Source organism: Camelus bactrianus, chromosome 6 (genome assembly GCF_048773025.1).
Source record: "Camelus bactrianus isolate YW-2024 breed Bactrian camel chromosome 6, ASM4877302v1, whole genome shotgun sequence".
Lineage (NCBI taxonomy): Eukaryota > Metazoa > Chordata > Mammalia > Artiodactyla > Camelidae > Camelus > Camelus bactrianus.
The window spans coordinates 52958233-52979961 of NC_133544.1; the positions used below are offsets into that span (position 1 = coordinate 52958233).

Genomic DNA, 21729 nt, shown 5'->3' on the forward strand with positions numbered 1-21729 from the left:
GATAAATTCAAACATGGCTGTGCCTGTAAGCCCAGGTTTCGGGTCTCTGGGAAATGCAAACCCTTCGGGTCCCCCACAGTGGTCCAGGTTCTGTTGAACGCAGCGTGGTTGGGGTTGCGTGCAGGCTTCAAGGAGCCGGAATCAACCTGCAGGTCGGAGTCTTGGTACTGGCGTGCCTCTGGTTTTCAGTGATGCAGAGAACCGGGGCTAGATCACTTCGCGGTCTCCTCGGATTGCAGGTGGCACAGTGCCCCCGAGAATCGCCCCGGGCCCTGCCCAACTCCACGAGTCCTCGCACCTGGGCAGTGGACACTGTAGTAGGGCTACCTGGCGCTGTGCTGTCGAGGCGCGGGATTTCCAACCTGTCACCTTCTTCAGATTAATTCCACCACGAACCAGCCTCGCGCTGACCCGAGAACGAAGACTTATGCTGCATCGTCCTCGCTTATCACTCCGAAAACAGGAGTCAGGTGTTGGGAGCAGAGAGTTAGGGTGGGATTCACGGAAAATTTCTTGCGTTCTTTGAATCCCCGCTACCTCTCTCCCGGCGGTCACCTCGTCATAGCGCCACCTGCAGGTGTCAGATTTGATCGCGCTCCCATAGCAATTTTTGCCAAGGTTAGGGAAGGCCTTTGATAATCCACAGTACTTCGATAGCCCGAAACTTTTAGTTCACCCTCCCAATTCCTCCACTCAAATCTCCGCTGGGTTCCAAATCTCTGGGTTTTTCCCACCATACTCCAAAGCAAGCCAGAGCATCTGTCTTTTCTTGAGTCACCAAAAGCTTGTCTCCACGAGATGCCAGGCTGAATCCTCTCGCGGTTATCAGGAGCTACTCAGGGACACCGGCTGTGAGCTATTTCTGTGCTGGGGCGGGAAAGCTGGAAACTGCGAAAAAGACTCCACGATTGGAAAGAAAGTAATGGGCTCACAATTTTCCAGTTCATCCTACCATTTGCTGAGGGCTCATAATGTCCAAGCACTCACAGTAACCTTACAAATCAGGTATTATTATCTCTTCTGTTTCAAAAGCAGATAAAACAGAGACTTGGATTAAATAAGAGCACACAAAACACTTAGATTAACATGTTGATCGCCCACCGTGGACCGGGTGCCCCTGAGGAAACCCAATCGTCACCCAGATTTGGGTGCCGTGGCGATCAACGGTTAAAAGAGATCACATGGTTAAATGGACCAGAGTGTGACCCCACTATGCCCTCCGCATTGCCCTATTATGCAGGAACAGCTCACGCTGAAGCCCCAAGAGAAGCCCCTTTACCGTAGGTGTCTGCACGGATAGTGGGCATTCCCCTTACCCACCTCCACCACCTAGGAGAGAGAAACCCGCCTAAGGCCACACTGAGGGCCCGAGGCAAACAGGACTTGCATCCGACGGCACCTCACTATGGGCACAGACTCTAGGGTCTGTAGACTCCATGTCGAAACTGACGGGGCGAGGGCGGGAAACTCGATCAGGCTCGGATACGTTCACTGTCCCCTCCTGGCCCAGGATACCCCAGGGTATGGAGGCGTGGGCTGCAGCGACCGTGGGGACCTGCAGCTTCCCCCAGGAGCGAGCCGCGGTGGAGCGGCGGAGAAAGGGGCACTGCCAAGTACCAGGAAGAATCCGGAATGAGCTGCTCTTTGCTGGTATTTGTTCCCAGTTGTCCGGAGGTGCCTATCTGGCTCCCTGTGCGCTCTCATGTCAACCGATAGGCAAAGAAATCCACGTTTGTCTTTCTTGGGAATTCATTCTGGTGTATGCCTGTGAGTGTTTCTCTTTAAGTCCATTGTAAGTGGGGACAAGCCAGGAGAAGCCAAGATGCAATAAAATTAGAACCCGTAATTAACACAACTAGCTGGGCCCAAGTGCCTCGCTCCCTTGCCAGAGTCGGGCTGCAGTAAGGTTTTCCTTGCTCTGGCGTATGTCTTGGAGTCCGGCTCAACTCTTTTGGTTATCCTAGATTCAGCGGAGAAATAAATGATTTCATATTTAAAACTATATAATGATAGAAGGATTTCAGCGCACCCTGGGAGAGGCGGTAACTCAGAGAAGAGAAAACCTCCAGATTGTTAGGGGCAGGGATCACTTTTACTGATTTGGAGAAATGCTCTCTAGCTGTGGCCCGCGCGGAATTCGCTCCGTCGTTGTCCCTTTAGTGGGGATTGGGCAAGGGGGGAGGGAGGAGGGGACGCCTCCCAGTAGGGCACCTGTACTGCGAAATCCCAAGCGAATGCTTTAGTGTTTGAAGGGAAACTGCAATCCACACCAGGATCTGGCCTCCTGAGTCTTGGCTGGGGTCACCAGAGCGCTGCAGGGCAGGAGGAGCCTGACCCTGTTCTTGCAACAAGGGCCGGTATTCTAGAAATCTACAGAGTGTGTCCTACAGCACAAATCTTCCTGGCTGTGCTGGGTCCTCCCTGGCACTGGATAGGATCAGATAGGCCCCTCCACTCGAAACCTGTCTCCCCAAGAGACACACATGCTGCGTCCAGGGAACACTGTCCTTTCCTTCCTTCGACCAGCGAGAGGGATGGCCTCCCATCTCCTCTGCAGCGGCAGTGGCATTTGAGACAAGTTGTATGCCGAGCCAGTGGGAGCACAGAGGGTAGTCACCTCTCCACAGACAGGACTGGAGCGTAGTTCTGAAGAAATTGTGGAAGGACCCAACAATGTGGTTTTTAGGGGGTACATAGAGGCTAAGGAAGAGAAATATAAAACGGAAATAAACCTAACCTCCCCAAAGCATCTCTTTTCTAGGCCAAAAGAGATAAAACAAGGTACATCTGTGTGGAGTAAATGAATTTCTTTCTTTCTTTCTTTCTTTCTTTCTTTCTTTCTTTCTTTCTTTCTTTCTTTCTTTTTTTTTTTTACCCTGAGAAGAGAATGAGAGGGGGAGAAAATTACTAGCTTTATATGGTTCATTTTCTTTTTCATTCAAATGAAATGTTTTTAAATTAATATAAAATATTCCAAATTATTTTTCAAGAAAACCCAAGTAAGTGCTGTTGTACATGTATGTCCTTTGTGCAGACGTGAAAAAAAATTTTTAAGATCTTTTATGCTGTAAGGAATTTGCATGTCTAAAAGCTACTCACACTTTTTTTTAAAAATGTATACAAAAGTGTTTAAGCACATATCTTAATTATGTAAATCTACTTTGTAGGGCACTTAATAAAAATCTCTTTTTGTAAATCTTAATAAAAATCATTATAATTAATGAAGATGGGTGTAGGAAAGGAGAAAAAATTCTTGAAAGGAGAATTTAGGAAAATAAAGAAGGGTTTTTAGGCAATATCAACCATTTGTATTTAATCCCAATTCCTACAGTTTTGTGTTATTTCTGTTCTTACATATAAAGGCATTACACTTTTGGTTGTGCTGCTGAATCACGTCCAGCTTCTAGGTTTAGTGGCTGCAGGGAGAGTGGGGGAGAGGGTTGCAACCAGCAGAGATTAACACCAGAATTGCTGGGCCAGGGTCTTAGGTATAATGTGGAGGCTACAGCAGCGCAGCTGCCATTCTTGACTTCCAGGGTATAGAGGATTTGGAAAACAGGCTGGTTCCATTTTCTGCAGAATCAAGATGGGAGCCCATGATAGTGGCTGGCCTGGAAGCCACTTCTTAGGATAGAAAGCCAAGGTCATGGCACTAGGGGACCTTTAAAAAGCTCCCTAGAACCTTCCTATGGGACCAGACGTGTGAATCTGATGTTCTGGCGAGCTGACAACCCAAATTCTCATAGCAGTTTTTATTGCCTGAGTGATTCCTGTACAATTCCCTGTGGGATTGCATTCTGCCTAGCTGCATGGTTCTGTTCTTGGAGACACCCCTTTCAGTTGGGGGAGAAATAGTGATCCCATTACTCAATGTGAAAAACCTTCAGTGATGCCAGTTTAAAGCTAAAATTTTAAACCCCTGAAAGTCAGGAAATAGAAAAGTTAAATTTCTTTGGGTTAAATCACCCTAGCTGTGCAGGCTGTATAACACGGGTACATTTACAAGCCTCCCCAGCAAGGCCAACGAAGCGCTGCCACTGCTGGGTTTAAAGGGAGAGGCTGTAGCACCACTTGACTGGGTAGATTTTCCATTTGCAGTTCAAATGTTTCATGCCAGTAGATTTCAGTGGTTACTTTCTATAGGTGAAAGTGCTGCACTGCATTTATTAGTAAATGGGTTTAAAGATTAAAGAAGGCAAATTAACTTGTAGGTAACAGAAAGACAACTCAAAACAAGTTAGAGACATGCTATAAATGTTTCCATTCCTCTGAGATCTTCCAGATACTAAATCCAGAGAGTTTTATCATTCTAAACCAGCTCTATGCATTTCTTCAACTCTGATATAAAATGAAGTCCTCAAATGGTAGTTGATGTGAGTATGTAGGTGTGTTCCTCATCATTTTCTCAATTTTTATTTTAGAACTAAATATGTGTATCTAGCCACTCTTTTCCCCAAGAGAATATACAGTAGAAAGATATGCTATTTAAATTCTGTGCTCTAATTTCAGATTTTGCTGAGTTATGTATGAGTTATGTCTCCCAGAGTCTCCTCCAAATTTTCTTCTTTCAGGGGAAGAGTAGACAAAAATGATGCATGAATTTTCCTTTGGAATCAGACTTGTTATACATTTTAGCTGTGAAACAAAACAAAACAAAACAAAACAAAACAAAACAAAACAAAACAAAAAAAGACTTTCTCATGGGCTCTCTGTGTCAAAGAGAACCCAAAAAGGGCAAAAAGAAACTAGTGGGTTAACTTTGTAGAGTTTTTTGTAAGATGAACTACAGCTTCTGACCACACGATGTGTGTTTCATCATGGAACTACTAAGTCACATGAGAGTCTTTTGAGATGAAGGTATTAGGTACAGTGGTGGCATAATTATTTCTATTAGAGCAAATTAGTCCCACTGGGGAAAATGTACCCCTGGGGTAGGGCATATATTGAATTATATAGGACGAATGAATAACATACACTTGGATGATGCTACAAAAAAAAACTGCTTTTTTTTTTTTTCTCACAAGGGAACATTTCTTGTGTCAGTAGAAATGATGAGGGCAAAGCTAAGCAGTCTGTACATGTCATCTATACTGAACTCAAGGCAGAATTTGGGATTTCACAATTCTATCCCCTAGCTGTCCAAGAAAATCTTCAAATATATTTGTAAGCCCCCTGCCCCCACCAAAAGCATACTTCTCATTATGTAGTTAAGCCTTAATGAACCAGATCACCCAGGTAAACAAGTGTGGGTGAAATTTGTAGGAGCACATAGCATATTGGGAACATTTTCTAATGACCTGCATGTCTTTAAATAGAGGAGAATATAAGAACAAAAAAGTATACATAATGTGCTCTCCTTTTACAATATTTTTGACATGAAAACTTTTAAAAAGTCCACTTGGGTAATTTTCATGCCTTTCCCCAAATATGGTATAAGGGAGAGCTCCGAAGGGTGAATTCAAATGGTTGCCTCTTTAGTAATCAAACCTCCCTGGCAAATATTTTAATAGAGCCTAAAGGAGATGATTTGTGTGAGTGTGAAGATAGTATGGAGAGTCTAAATGACGTTTGTTGGTTGAAGAATAGTTATTTTGAGAAGGAAGGTGAAATACTTTTGTCATTGACTAAGTGAGATACTTTCTCCTTTATATCACCCATTTAAGGCATCTAGGAAAAGCAAAATGAATGATGAGATGAACAGCAGAGAGATACGAACATTATAAAATATTTTCACTGCTGTTGTTGTTGCTACAACGCATATTGATAATGTATTTGTGTATGTGTGTATCTCAACAGATAAATTTAATGAACTCAATTATAAGAAAAATTTGCCAATTTATCTCTGAATAACTTACCTCTTATAACTGCATGGGCTTTTTGAAATTGTCCTAAGCTGGAAGTGCTGAATTTAGATCCCTTATTTGCTTCTTAAGTCCAGTAAAGATACTCTGTTCAGCCTCTGGGCTGCTTTGTAGGTCCACACGTCTTTTTTCTCCTACCCTTTTTGGAAGTCAATGCTAAACTGGGGGAAAGAGAATCTTTCTTTTGATGCCTGGCATCACTGTGCCTGGGAGTATGAAATAGTAACTCAAATTACTGGAACTTGTACCCACCAACTAGGAAAGGCTATGGACACCAGGAGAGTTTGCCCTTTAGTTAGTACTGAATCCTATACTTCTCTCTCTCTCTCTAACACCATCTCTGTCCCTTTCTCCGATAAACTCATTTTCTCTTTCTCAAACACACACACACACACACACACACACTTGCTTACACACTCCCTGGAAGAAAGCAGCATTTTTCATAAGATTTTGATTTTTAAAATGTTCTTTTCTAGTTAAAATTCCATGAAATCCCTGAAATATTTTAAGGCACACCAGGAAACTAAGCATAACATTACCAAGATGAGTTCCAGTGAGGTCATAAAGCAGTTAGCATTCTTCATATTAGATTCCTAAACCACCATAAATGCATATATGCCTGGATCTATTGAAGCTTATATTTTAAACAATCCATGAAAAGTATATCTAGACCTTTACATGTTTAGGAAAAATTAACATGTGGCTAACACAGGGTCAATCTTTGCCATATGTACTTGCTCACAAATCTCTCTGCCCTAAAAGCAGGTAGATTGACCTTAGTATGAACAGCATTAGGGGGGCATGGGCTTCAGTCAATCCAAAGTGGAGTTTGGGGAGATGAGAAGCTGCTCAAAATTGTCACTGTTTTGTGGCTGATTCTTTCTTTGATCAGTGGTGTAAGTCCACACATACAGTTGTATCAGAAACAATGATGACAGAGCTAGGGCTGGCTGTCTCTTGGAGCTTTCTTGGAACACCAGTTCGGGTTCTTATCTGCAGAACAATTCTAACTGCTGACCTCAGTTAGGGCAGTTGCGTTCCTTTAAACTTATGATTTGCGGGGGTATTATTCATCCATCCTCTCAGTAGCTCTCAGTACAAGTTGATCATTGAAAACAATTCAGTCCTCAGGTCACAAGCCAAATACTGCGTGGCTATTTGCCCCTCCCTCTTCTTTCCCCCACCCATCCTCTACCTCCTTTTCAGCTGCTTCTCCTTGTGTCTCTAGAATGCTATTTGTAAAACAGCAGCAGGCTAATGTGTGCTCTCAATGTGGATTTGGAACTATTGGGGGGGGGGAGTGTAGACAAATTTATTTATTTTTAATTGAATTATAATTAACTTACAATATAATATTAGTTTCAGATGTACAACATAGTGATTTGATATTTTGTACATTACCAATTCATCACCATCATAAGTATAGTTACCTTGTGTCACCAAAGTTATTACAATATTATTGACTATGTTCCCTGTGCTGTACATCACATCCCTATGACTTATTTTATGACAGGAATTATGTGCTTCTTAATCTCCTTCACCGACTTTGCCTATCCCCCCACCTCTATACCAATTTGTTCTCTGTATCAATGAGTCTGTTTTTGTTTTGTTTTGTTCACTTGTTTTTTAGATTCCACCTGTAATTCAAATCATACAGTATTTGTCTTTCTCTGTCTGGCTTATTTCACTTAGCATGATACCCTCTAGATCCGTCCATGTTGTTGCAGATGGCAAGATTTCCTTCTTTTTTTATGGCTGAGTAATATATATATATATGGCTGAGTATTATATTATATTATATTCCTTCTTTTTATGGCTGAGTATTCATATATATATGAGTAATAAAATTATATAATATCACATCTTTATCTGTTGGTCTATCAATGGGCACTTAGGTTGCTTCCATATCTTGGCTTTTGTGAATAATTCTGCAATCAACATAGTGGCACATACATCTTTTCAAATTAGTGTATTGGGGTTTGGGGGGTGGAGGGGTGAGTACCCAGACATAGAATAGCTGGATGGAATGGTAGTTCTATTTTTAATTTTTTGAGGAAAATCCATACTGTTTTCCATAGTGGCTGCACTTGTTAGGCTTCTCATGCACAGGTTAGGGAGCAAATACTCTTTAACAACTGTTAATGGTATCTCACAAAATCTTCCAAAGAGGAATGACTCTCCATCCTTACTTGAACCCAGGATATGTGCTAAAAATGGATGGTCGAACCCAAAACATTGCATTGTTATCATCTTTTCTACAGTAATATTTACAGAAAAGAACAGGATGTTAATTTCATTGCTTTATTTGCAGGGATGAAGGTCAGTGTGTCAAACTGCAGATCTTGGGTCTGCAATAATGGGCCACTGTGTCTCACCTCAACTTCTTTTCCCCACTTATAGGAAGGAACAAAATAAAATGTTTTGTGGAAGTTTATATTGAAATGAGGTCAGGTAAACTAATGACTGGTATTTTATGACAAGTTTTATAACCTTGGAGTTGCCATAACTTCCAAACGATCATCAATAAAGTTTTATTGCGAAAGGGTCGCCATGTGTCTGAATGCTTTTGCACACAGTAAAGGCTGGCTGCCCCATTGGCTAAGCTCACCAGCTCCTCTCACCCTAGTCATAAAGTCTTCCTCTTTTTATTGAAGGTTGAAAAATCCTCGTCTGTATTACCCCATCAGATTGCCAATTCAAGGATTACGTGGAAATTATTTATTCTTGATTAAATAATATATAGGGCTAAACTTGCAAGAATATGTAATGAGACTTCTAAAATTAGATTTTAAAAGAACTCAGTGAAATAAATGACCGGGGTGGGGGGAGGGGGTCTGACAATAGTTTACTCCAGAAACAGGTCTTTGAATGCTAGGCTACAGATATCTGCATACCTCAGAGGGCAGCCATTAAGTAATTAGGTGCTCAGGGATGGACAATGGTTCTCAAAGACAAAGCAACAAGTCACTTAAGACTCCTCTAGCAGACAGAGGATCTTAACGATTTAGGAGACCTCGAATTTCATCCTAACCTGAATTGTTTCAAAGGAGGGAAAGAGGATTGAACTGGGACTCTTGCTTGCAGGGTTACTCCCAAACACACTCCCAGAAGCGCTCCCGAGGGTTGAACCAAGAACTCTCAATGTCTAATCCACACCGTCAGTTCTCAGGTTCAGGTTCAAGTCCGCCTACACTAGCGCTTCCTCGTCTGCTGTCAACTACTACGTGGAAATGAAGCCGAGAATAATACCCGGCGATTTGGATGAAGAGAGCTGTAACAAAAATTGTACAAAACGAAGCCTCTGCTGTATGATCTCTTTAGAAGCAATTCTCCTTAAGGCGATAGTTGTGACGCTGGGAGAGAGTGGCAGGAGTGCTGTCGGAGTGGTGTCAGAAGAGGCAAGACGAAACCTGGCAAACTGGCTGCACGCACTTGTCCCATCCCGGGACCTAAGTTTAAGAGTCTGTCCCGGAGTCGAGCAGACCCCTGGGTGGGAAGGCCCGCGACTCCTGACATTTTCATACCGACTCGTGCAGATCCTCCACCCCAGCCATCCCCAATTTGCGCGGTTGCTCTGAGGAAGGGATTGGTGAATATCGCCCTCTCCCGGATCCCTGGAAACTCTCCCCAGCCAGCTGAATCCGCTCCTTTCCAAGTTCGGCGTCCTGCATGCGCAGCGGCGCGGGACCTCTAGCCCAAGGCGTCCGGGGCCGCTGCGAGTCCCCTTCCCCCAGGCCGAGGACTCCAGTCTCGGATCCCGCACCTGGGCCCTGAGTTCGATCTGCGGAGGTGAGAGGGCCCAAGCCCCAGCTGGAACCCATAGCTTGGCCGCGGAGCTAGCGCTTCCACGCGCGTCGGTCCTTCCTGGGCAGTGCGCGCCAGACCCTATTCCTCTCCGCTTTCTGAGCGCGGTCGCCGCTGCGTGGCCCAAGCACTGAGTGCGCCGCAAGCGGGAAACTTTGCATACCTTCTAGAACTTAGGAAATTCCTGCTCTGAAACTCTAAAGATGAGGGTCTCTTTACGGTGTTTGGTGGCCACTGCGAGGGGGTTTGGGGTTCCCCACAACAGAGAATATCATGAGGAAGTTGATTCCCAGGCATTAGCCTCGGTCCTCCCTTGGGCGCTCCCACGAAGGCACCAAGAGCAGTCATGGCCTAACAAGTGGCTTTGAGGTCATCAAAACGGGAGCGTGCCCAGATCAAGGGCTCGAAGGAGCCAGACCCCGGTGCGCCCTCTATGCGCCGGGAGAGCCGCAGGGTGGGGTTCCGATCGCTGTGCACCAAAGCTCAGAGCGCCGGAGAAGCCGCGCTGCTGGGGTCCAGCCGCCGGCTCTCTCCGTCTGGTGTCTGTGCTGCCAGAGTTCCGCTGGCGAGAGGCAGGCTGCCGTGGCGCAGTGACGGGCTGTGGCGCCATCTCCCGAGGAAACCTCGCAGCAAGTGAGGCTCCCCAGGTGGCCCGCGCCGCGGCTACTTCAGGGTAGCACACGTGCCTCTCCTCCCCTAGTCCTCGCGATTTCCCCTGATAACTCCCGGAAATGCCCCCAGAACTGCCTGTGGTAACAACTGCTAAGCCTTTGGTCGGTGTCCTCTCCAAGTGGTGAAAGGAAAGTCCTAGCCACCCCGCACCCCCGATCCCGGGATGATCTACACGCACCCATGCAGGCACCCCGGCTCCTGGGCTCCAGTGCCGCTGCCTGGGGAAGGCACAGAAGGCTGAGCCTCCCTGGGACATGACGGCCTGTGTCAGCTACCTAGGGATATAGGATCCTCCTCACGTCCACGAGAGCCAAGTCTTCTAGACTCCAGCAAGAAATTGGAAGAGGTGACTCGAGATGGGGGTGTCTTGGGAACCCCTTAAGGCAGGCTCCAGGTTGCTGTGGGGTCCTGCAGTCTGGAGGGGATCCAGCGCTGCTTACCGGACTTGAGCAGAGCCAACCTGTCTGCGCTCATTTCCATACCCTCCCCGGAGACTGGCCAGTCTCTCTCTGCACCACCAGGGGAAGAGAGAAAGCTTTTCGTTTCCACTTCTGCCGACAAGGTTAGAAATTTTTGAAAGTAACGTTTTTAAAAAGAGATTAAGTCACAAGGTGGGAACAAACACTCATACAGAAAGAACAGCTTTCAGTTAGGTTTCCAATGTCAATTACAGTCACACACACACACACACACACACACACACACACACACACACACACACACACACACACACACACACACTTTCAGCGGCACACTATTCCTGGGTTCCTTTCTCTGGCTTCATCCTTGCCTCATTTTAAAAACGTCTCTGTTAGTGAGCACTGGTCTCTTGAGTGGAACCATAGCAGAGTAGTGGTCATTTCTCTTTACACATTAGTAGCTACTGTAAGCGCATCTTTTTAAAATTAACCAAGGATAGCTGTGAAGGGAGAAGCTCAAGGTGGAATACAGGAGCCGGATCCTCCCATCCAAGTTATGTTTAGTGAAGTGCTCGGCATCATGTTCTTACTGTAATGATCTTGCCATTTTAATGTTGGCCTGGGGAGGTGTTGCTGCCTTTTTAAAGCTCTGGCCAAGGGGCCATAGGTACCCATTCTCATTAATGTAGGATGGCACACTCATCTATACAACACAAATTTATTGAGCACCTGCTATGTCAGGCACTGGGCTAGGTACCAGGGGTAAATGACAAAAACAAAAACAACAACAACAAAAAACATGGCCTCATAGCTGGACCATTTGGCTGATAAAATACTGCTCTCAGCTTGGGATTCTGTACCGGGTTGACTGCTTCCTCCTGGCAAAGGCAAATTTTCTTTTCCCTCCCCAGGTGTCCTCAAATACATATCCTTTTTGTAAGTCAAGGAGAGGGAGGCCACAAGACAAGTGAATTCTCCAGCCAAGCTGAAACCTAGCTTCCAAATTCCTGAACCCAGGTGGCTGAGGACCTACCTCTTGCTTAGATGATTCACCCAAAATGGTGTGGTCTTTCTTTATAGCTTCAATAAGACAATAGTACCAAAAGCAGTGAGATGCCCAGCCAGAAAAAGAGAGACCCCAAAACGGTGACAGGCAGCTGGTTCCTGTTATCACAGAGCAAACCCTGCACATGCTGGTACCCACCCAGCAGGACAGGAGCACCTCCCTACTTCTCTCCCAGCTTCTATCCCTTCCTTTTTCGCTAGGGCAAAGGACAATTCCCACACTTACGTGTGCAGACTTTGATAGCTTACTGAAGATGTTCCATAGGCCCACCCAAACAAAGATCTGCAGGAGACCTCTGGACCCTTGAACATGGAATTTGGAAAACCTCTAAGGACCAGCCAAGATGGGAGGCTCTGGACAAGAGGCATCAGCTTCCCCACAGAGCCCTTCTCCATAGGGAGCCACAGGGTTGTGGGGGGTTTGACTCCAGGCTTCATTCTTTGAACCTTTCCCCACCATTCTCATTAAGAAGCCTCACTTCCTGCCCCTAAATGGAAGCCAAAAGCCACAAGCTCTTGCAAGGTCAATAAATATAATTTCCTTTTTTGATAAGGCTGCTAGAATGAGGGAATGCTAATATCTGACATTTACACATTTTGTAGTTTTGTAAAGCACTTTTTACACATGTTATTTCATTTATTAATCTTGATAAGTTTTGGTAATATACATATAGGGAATCTGAGGCACAGAGAAACACAGTGACTTTTATTGAAAATAGAAGGTAGCAAAGTATGTGCAGCTGTAGATTTATATTTCGATAGGGCATTTGACCAAGTTCTTTATGGCAACCCTGGGGCTGAGAAACAGAAATGTGACCTTGGTGATACAATTGGTGGAATGTATCATTCACTCATTCATTCTTCAAAATAAACAGTTTTTCTTTTAGGCATATTCTATGTGTCAGGAGCTCGACTCTAGACTGGAAATACAAAGATAGAGAAGCCATTGTCCTAGGGAGCTCACAGTTAAGTGAGGAAAGAGACATGTCAAAATATAATAGGCAATAATGTAATGTTGAAATGGAGTTAGACACACGGGAATGCAAGAGGGCACCAAAGGGTGGTCTTGCAGGCCTGTTGACATGCTCTCAGGTTTGTGGAAAACATGATACTTAGAAAGGAAAAGAAATCTGAAAGAAGTATACAAATACAATTATATTTATATAATAGTTATAATAATAACAGTATAACCAAATATACAACCAAATTATACAAAAATTATTATAACTATACAAAAATACCTTAAATAGACAGGAATAATTGACCAGAACTAAGATTAATAAATATGTGATAAGTATAACATTCTATGTTCAGATACAAAATAATCGCACGAATGTGTGAAGGGACTGTCAGGGATGGCAGCATAATTAAACTCAAGGCCTATGGTTAATTACAAGCTTGACATTAGCCTAGAATGTTGATATTTGTGGCTTATGCTAAAGAATTAGAGAATCTAGCATAAACGTGATTGTTCTGCTCCATGGGAGTTGGAACATGTCTCAGTTCTGGTCTCCACACATTTAAGATGGAGGTTGACAACAGGACTGTATGTGCAAGGGATGCCACTGGGATGATGAAGGACCTTAGACAAGTCTAAGAATGGCTGATGGAACTGGGATTGTTGATAGAGACCAGAAGATTCAGGAAGGAAGGCATAGCTGTCCTCAGATACTTGAAAGCCTGCCATATAGAAAAGATGTTGAACTTGCATCTGTCAAAGGAGCAGAGTCAAGGCTTTCCCAGTTGGTAATCCAGAGGTTGATGAAGCAAGCCATCCTCTATGAATTTGACTGTCCTTTCCTGGTAGATGCTCCGTGAATGTAGGGACCATGTCTATCTTGTTCACTTGGTAACCCCAGTGCCTTACTCTAGAGGGCAGTCAATGAAATTTTGTTATAGGAACAAATTAAAAATGAATTCTTCCATGTGGCTCCAAAGGACATACCTGAGACACAAGGGCAAAAGTGTAAAGTTGGGTGACAAATGAAGTCAACTAATTTGGCTATTAATTAGGACCATCAATGTAAGTAAAGAGGCATGATTCCGATTTTTTATTTCAACCAGCAGCACTCACTTGTTTAGCAAGGAAATTTTATTACCCTTAAATTTTTTCTCCATTAGGGATGTTAATTAAAGTGAGATAAATGGGCCTCAATGGCCCTTGGTTGGCTTTCTAGCTCCTTGATAACCAGAGGACACACCATTACGTAGACTCTTCTTGAGAATAAGAACATAAGGAAGGCCTGGATAAGCTTTTGTTTGTTTTCAGCTGTGATTCTAACCTGTAAGCAGTGGTCCCAAGAGTATCTAGGTCATTTAGGGAAAAGGTTGTTTAGTTTGCCTTTGTTCTCTGTTAGTTCAGTGGGTTTCAAACTTTTTAAAAAGGGACTGCTTGCATATTGTGTAAAAAAAGATAGCAATAAAATGCTGGTTCTGGAACTGCAGAAGAACTGAGTAGCCCTAGGGTCCTGGAGAATTCAGTCTCTAAACCATGGGCCAGTTTTACTCCAGATGTAATGACATGTGCCCTGACCAAATCACAGTATGGAATTCAATTTGGGTAGAATGAACTTCTAGCTCTTGTCAAACCCTGTTGATTTTCAACTCATCAGCTATACATTGCTGTTTTCACTATACTGGTCTTTATTCAGAGCGTTAGCAAATAGCATCTCCCTTAAACTAGATATGTTACTGTTGGTCAGCAGAACTTGGAGGCTTGCTGGTTCTTATAGCTCATGAGGTCAGAGGAGAGACAATGAGGAATGTTCCTCAGATGCCAAGGGATGCCAAATCCCGGACTTGAGAATGCTCACTTCATTTCTCCATCCTACCGAGGTCAAGAAATGTGTCAGACATCAACCCCTCCATTGTCTATCCCCTAAAGCAGTAACATTTTCTTTTAATGGAGCACCTTAAAGTGCTTACAGATTAACATTAGAATTGAGGGAGGGAAAGAAAAGACATCATTAGCCCCACTTTGCTGACAAGGAAATATGTTGTTGTCCTCTCCCTCCCATCTCCCCCAGTGCACAGAATTAGTTATCAGAAAAACTGCCTAAATGCTGTGCAACTGGCTCAATGAGAAGACACACAAGTGATCATAATAATAAAAAATAAAAGCTAATAGAATCCATGTGGCCTCCGTGCCAGGCATTGTGCTAAACAAGTAACATTTCTTATTTAAGCCTCACAACAAAGCCATGAGGAACAAGCTATTATGATCCTTATTCTATAGACAACAAAACTCAGAAGCAGGAAAAGTAAGCAACCTGTTTGAGGTCACATAGGTATTACACGGTGGACTAATAATTCAAAGTGTCTCCATTACCAGCTGAAGATAACTTAATTATTCTTCTTGGCTGATGTTAGCATCACAGAGAGATAGAAACCAAAGGAGTTCAAATTGTTTTTTAGTCATCATTTTATTTTTATTTAAAAATTTACTGTCGTTAAAAGATATTTTTGCATAGTCAAGTTCATATTTTATTTTAATTGGTTTCAGCTACTCAGATTTCTTGGTGATCCAGCTCCCTTGAGAAGCCACATTCTGTAATACATAATTTGGTCCAGAAAGTCTTGCATATGATGAAGTAACATCCAGGTTCATTACATTTTGTATCTATTTTCTGTCTAGGCCATCATTACAGAATTTGAATGGTTTCAAGATAGTCAAACTGCCCTTAGTCTTCTGAATCCTAAAAACTATACCTTTGGCTTATTAATAATAATAATAAAAGCAATAATAGATAACACTTAAGCAGTGCTTACTCTATGCCAGGCACAATTCTAAGCACTTTATGTATTTAATCCTCACAAAACTCCTACAAATACAAGTATTAATATCAGTACCATTTTATAGGTGAGGAAACAGAGACAAGAAAGATCAAATGACTTGTCCAAGTTCACATAAGACATACTGGCACTTTGCAGTAGGCCCAATTGTAGGCTTGGGAGAGACAGTTACTGTATTTGTAGGAATTTAATGAGGCAATTGTTAAAGTCAGCCATTATTTACAACCAAACTATGTAAATCTAAAGATAAATAAATAGTTTTAAAACAAGGTAATAAATATTTAAAATTTATTGCTTCCTAGTTATATTTCTGTATTTTACTATTATTACTGTTCAGGAGGTTGTGTCTCCTATGCACATATGCTAGAAATACCATATAATATGGTATTATAATATAATATAATATAATATAATAACTTATATTAATATAATGGTGTGCTACTATTTATCTTTTTTCAACTCTGAATTCAGTGACATCACATTGGTAGCTTTAAACTTGCTATGGTGGAGTATTTACAGCACAGAAATCAGCAATTGCTCCAAATAGGGCTTTTTCTCCCCCAGAGAGCTAGTTGTTAAATATTGACCATACAGCACTGTGTAGACCTCTAGGCCCAATGCTATAAGCATGGAACCCAAAGAACCTAAGGAAAGAATAAGTGAAAAAATATTTTAGAAGTGTGATTTCTGAGACAGACTACTGGATCTGAACCATGGCTTGATCACTTAATGACTATAAAGCTAATGCATTGCCTTAGCTTTTTGAAGTCCTACTCTTTGCTAAAAATCAGGCAGACTAAAAGTTAATTTCAGATAGTTAAAAAAACATTTTACAATCCACAAGATAGAAAAGACTTTCAGTTGACAACTACACCATCTATTTTTTTAATGTGAGTAGTTGCAAAATCTCTACTACAGCTTACCTATTTTAGGAATATTTAGTGGTAAGGACTATGGTTCTAAACTAGAGTTGTGTATAGCATAATTTTTTTTTCTCTGTTGTATTGCCTTTGCTCAGTTGACTATATTTGACTATATTTGTATGGGTCTATTCTGGGCTCTCAATACTTTTCATTGATCTATTTGTCTATTCTTTCAACAATACCACACTGGCTTGATGATTGTAGATACTGTTTTTTGTTTTTTTTTTTTGACGGTGGGGAGCTAATTAGGTTTAATTAATTAATTAATTAATTTTTAATGGAGGTACTGAGGATTGAATCCAGGACCTTGTGCATACTAAGCACGCACTCTACCCCTGAGCAATACCCTTCCCCCATACAGCATAATTTTTTGATGATTACAAGATTATCTTCTTGAAAGAGAAAGAAGAGCCATACCAAAGATGTGACAGTGCCAGCTTACTAATCTAATTTGTTTATTCTTTCTCTGACCTGCTGGGTGTAAGAGGGTGAGGAGATGAATTGGACACATACCTGTTATTCAAGGTTTTACAACCCATGGAAAGAATAGCCATGTAAACAACCAATTACCAATAATGTAATGATGAGTGCAAACCTTTAGGATAATAAAGGATGCATGATTATCTTGAAGTGACAAACAACATGCTAATCACTTACGTGAAGGGTATAGGAAGACATGATTAATTCTGAAGGGCTGAAATTAAAGGTCTCTGTATATTAATGTGAGGATATTCTCAGGTTTAAGTGTTTGTTGGTTACAAATAATTGTGGCCAAGTCTTATGGCTGTTCTTAAGGGAAGGTTGTCAGTGGAGGGTTGGAAGTTCTTGGGATTTTTGTTCACTTTTGTTTTGTTTTGCATTGCTTTACTGAGAAGAGTACTAAATTAAGCATGGTGTAAGATGTCCTATCTGTAAGTGATCATGAAGTATGTGGGGCTCATTGTAAATAGCTCTGGACTTGGGATTTAAGAGAGCTGGGATACAGGTCTGGGGTTTGTCACCAGTTACTTTGGGAAGCCATCTTCCCTCTCCAGGTCATCTATAAAATTTGAGGCTTAAATAAATGATCAGTAAGGACCCTCCAAGCTCCAATGTCTTGAGATTATCTTGGGAGAAAGGTTGGGAAAAGGGAAGATTTGCATTGAGAGACATTTTTATCCTTAAGATCCCAAGATGTGACTACTCAGGTTGAGAATGGGGGAAAATATTGAAATGTTGGAGATCAGGATTACTATCTATGCTGTTAGTTAGCTGTTCTATCAATGCTCTTTTTTGGATCTAGTTGTAATCGCCTGGATCAGGATGCATCTGCATCATGGTAAGATAAGGGATGCCGTGAAAGAATCCCATGGTTAACTGTATTTCAGCTAGGTCTTAATTCTTCAGAATTGTACATTACATTTGCAGAGGACTATGGTGTAGGAGTTCTTCTCCAATGTGAGGATTTGGAAAACCTGTCTATTAAGTGCTTTTCTCTTACTATCACTCTTTCTCATATAGAATGCCTATTTTCACTTAGACTTGAATTTTCTTAAAATTCTTTATTCATTCTTACCCTGCTTATCCCTTCCAGCCTCCCCACCACCCAGCACACATCTCCCAGGGCTTACTGTGTGTTGCTGCTTTCAGCTATGGGACTTTACTCACACAAATTCCCAGATGACCAAACATTTGTATGGATAATATAAAAGGGTTACTGATTAATTCTGTGATTTTCCCCCTTTCTCCCCATGTGGAACTCTCATTGGTTTCAAAGAGTTATAAATACACCCTTGTTCTTTGTGTCTTTTTGTAAGTACCTGGGAAAGAGCTGTTTCAAAAAAAAAGCATACCTTTAACATCCCTGGTGTTGGAAATGCTTAGGGGTCAGAGGCAAGTGTGGGTGCACATGTGCAGCTCACATTGTGAGGTGAGAGGGGCCTCTTGCTAAGTCTCACATGCCATTCAGAACTAGTGTTACTTTCTCTGACAGAGGAAGCCTTAAGGTTTCAATCAGCTATTTGTCAGCAATAGCACAGAGATGTTAAAGTCCATCTTAACTTGGACGCATTGTTATAATCTGAGGAATGAATGTGCTGTCTTGACCTTCAGATATTCGTGCATCTCCCATGGTGAGGTTGAGAAATTAAAAACACAAGGTGTGCAGATGAAGCCTGAGTCTACCTAGACCAGGGTGAATTTCAGGAGACTCCCAGTGGTGTGACTCACCAGCCTTAATTACTCAGGTTACTTGTCTTACAGCCTCTGTATTTCCAAGAGTAAAATACTGATGGAGAGGAGGACCCATTCTGTTGTTCATGGGTTAGATTTTGATAGAGGAGTTACAGGCAAAGGAAATAGAGAGCAGAGTTCTACAATCAAGTCTCAGGGGGAATTTTATAGCCTGTTATTATTACAACAGTGCTATCTATGGTGGCAAATTAGAAAATAAAAACAAACATACATTAAAAATTAAAACACTATACACAAGATAGATAAGCAGCAAGGATTTACTGTCTAGCACAGGGAACTATATTCAATACAACAACCTACAGTGAAAATCTGAAAAATACATATATAACTGAATCACCTTGCTGCACACTTGAAACTAGTACAATATTGTAGATCAACTATACTTGAATAAAAAATTTAAAACATATTCCTACCAACCAGATACAACCACTGTCAATTTTTAGTGTATATTCTTCCAGATCTTCTTCCGTGTGTGTGTGTATGTGTATTTGCTAAATGAGATCATGCTCTACTTGCTTTTATAGTCAACAATCTCTACCTTTCCATGTTAGGATGTTTTCAATTTTCACCCTGTAAGATAACTAGATCTAATTTGAATTTTGCACTGACTCCAAAAAGTCCATCACAGGAGCTACCTCAGGATCCCTGTGGCATCTGCTTGTGTCCCTCAAGTCTCAGTTTGAATGTAGCACAGCTCCAATACAAACTGATTACAGAGACTAAGCCAGGGCTCCTGCAAACTGTCTTGCTTTCCAGTTGTATTTGGCTGTTTTCTCGTGAAGTTGTTTAGCCTGTTCCTCCACCTCTTAATGTCTCCTCTAAGTTGGACGTTTGACTTTTGATTTGTAAGTCTGGAGTGGGAGACAACAAATGCCTGAGATTTCATGAATCTCAAGAAGTGACTGCCATTAAAAATGATATGAAAGAGAATATCAAGTGCCAAAAATGGGAGAAAGGACAGAATGTAGCGATCGTGGTGACTGGAGCTGAAAGCTTTTACCATGGTCCCAGAAATAATAGGGAGCTACTAAGTAAGAGCTAAGTTCCCAGACGGGCAAATGAAGACTCAGAACCATTACAATTTGAGCATAAATATAAATGTGATCTCAATCATAGCCACAGGCTGGTAACATTTGGGTTGCACCTGGAAAGATGTTCATGATATGTGACTATAAAGGTAATACATGCACATGTTTTAAAAAATCGTACCATATAGGGATATGTAAGATAAAAAAGTAAATTCACTTTTTTTGACCCCCAGTGTCCCCCCCACTCTGCTAACAATTTCTGTTTCTGCTTCTATGAAAATAGTTATCATTGTAAATTTAAAATACATAATGTTATTATGCTTCTATTTCTTGTTTTTATCAAGTTCAGGCATTATACACTGGCCTCAAGGTACAAAATGTGAGGAATTTGGAACCTGAATGTCTTCTCATCTATCCTGTTTAACTCCTATTTTTTATTGCATTTGTATTTATAGTGATTACAATTTTCTTAAATCATAACTTAGTCTTCAGTCCTTTTTCTAAAGCTTGAATATAATAATTAAAAAACAATGTGAAACATTTGTAAAATTAGTGCATGAATACAAATCTCTCTAGAAAAGAAATTGCAATGCTCAATTTTGAACATCTTTGTCACACAATCTTTCACACACCCTTGTCTAAAGGATTACCTTTTTAATTTTCTTTCTCACGTCTATAAATCTTCTTGGGTAGTATCAGGTAGCTGCAGTTTCTTGTAGCTCATGTTGTCTTCCTTCTTGGCTTATTTTTAGATTTTGTTACTTTAGAAGCAATTTTTTCTTCTTGGCTGTGTAGTTACTAAATGTACTGAATTTTTATGTGCCTGCAAGTCCCTTTCCTTAGCCCTCACATTCGACATTTGACCGGGGTAGTAAACTAGATTCAAAGTAACCTCCCCTCAGAACTTTGGAGGCTCTGCCCCATCGCTGTCTGGAGCTGCATGATGCCAGCGCGAGTGTGCTGTCCGGCTGGGGTTCCCTGATGACTGCCAAAGGCAGGCTGGCTTTTCTCGAGGGTGAAGTTCTTCAGCGCTGTCCTCTCCTGGGTGGCTCTGCCTCTTTTCCTGAGCTGTTGCGGGACCACAGATCTGTCTCCAACTCTGTGTTGCTTTTCTTAGTCCCTAACTTGTTCACCAATTGTCCTTCCAGACTTATTTCCTAGTCTCTTGGAAGACAAAAGGCACCTCATTAGTCATTCTATTTGCAGAGGGAGAGAGAGCAAGGCCCAAGTGCCCCAAATGCAGTTCTTCAACATCCCAGACGAACCTGTAAATTCTGAGTTGAAACCATCCGAGGGACTCCCCTGAAGAAGTCAGCCTTTGTCTCTGGAGTCTGGGCTTTTGTTGCTTCTACTGTAACTTCTGTATGTACCATGTGCCTTTTTTTCCCTATTGACTAGAATCCTTCAAACTTTCTGACCAATTGAAGACTCTTGGTCTTATTTGCTTGTTTTTCAGTGCTGTAATAGTTTGAATTTAAAAACTAACCTTTTTATCATTTCAGTGAGACCTTTGGAGAGTGGTAGGTGGGTGCAGAAATGCAAGACATATTGTTAATTAAAAAGTACAGAAGAGTATGTACGTAAACACAGAGAAATATTGGAAAGATAATGTGGATAAAATTTAACATTGGTTATCCTGAATAGTAGGAAAATGCTTTTTTATTTTTACTAAATCTTTTTTACAATGAGCATGATTTACTTTTGTAATGTTAAAGAAAACAAGGCATGTGTGTGTGTTAAAGAAGAAGATGATGGCTTTGTCACATGTAGCTATAAACCTACACAGAAAGGGAGGTTTTCAGCTGATCTTCAGTTGTCCTCTTGCCCTACAGTGCAATTCAGTGCAAACCATTTACAGGCACACTAACTTTACATGAGCTCCTCAGCAAAACCAAATCAAGAAAATGAATTATTTGTTGAGCACATACTATGC

The 21729-nt window shown here is 41.9% G+C and overlaps 1 long non-coding RNA gene across 1 annotated transcript in view; it reads left to right on the forward strand.

Annotated features, from left to right (window-relative positions):
- The first annotated feature begins 8935 nt into the window (after nucleotides 1–8935).
- Nucleotides 8936–21729, forward strand: part of LOC123611840 (uncharacterized) — a 46310-nt gene continuing 33516 nt past the window's right edge. The window contains exon 1 of the long non-coding RNA XR_006718934.2: nucleotides 8936–9650. This is a non-coding gene — a long non-coding RNA (uncharacterized LOC123611840). The remainder of the gene's footprint in view (nucleotides 9651–21729) is intronic.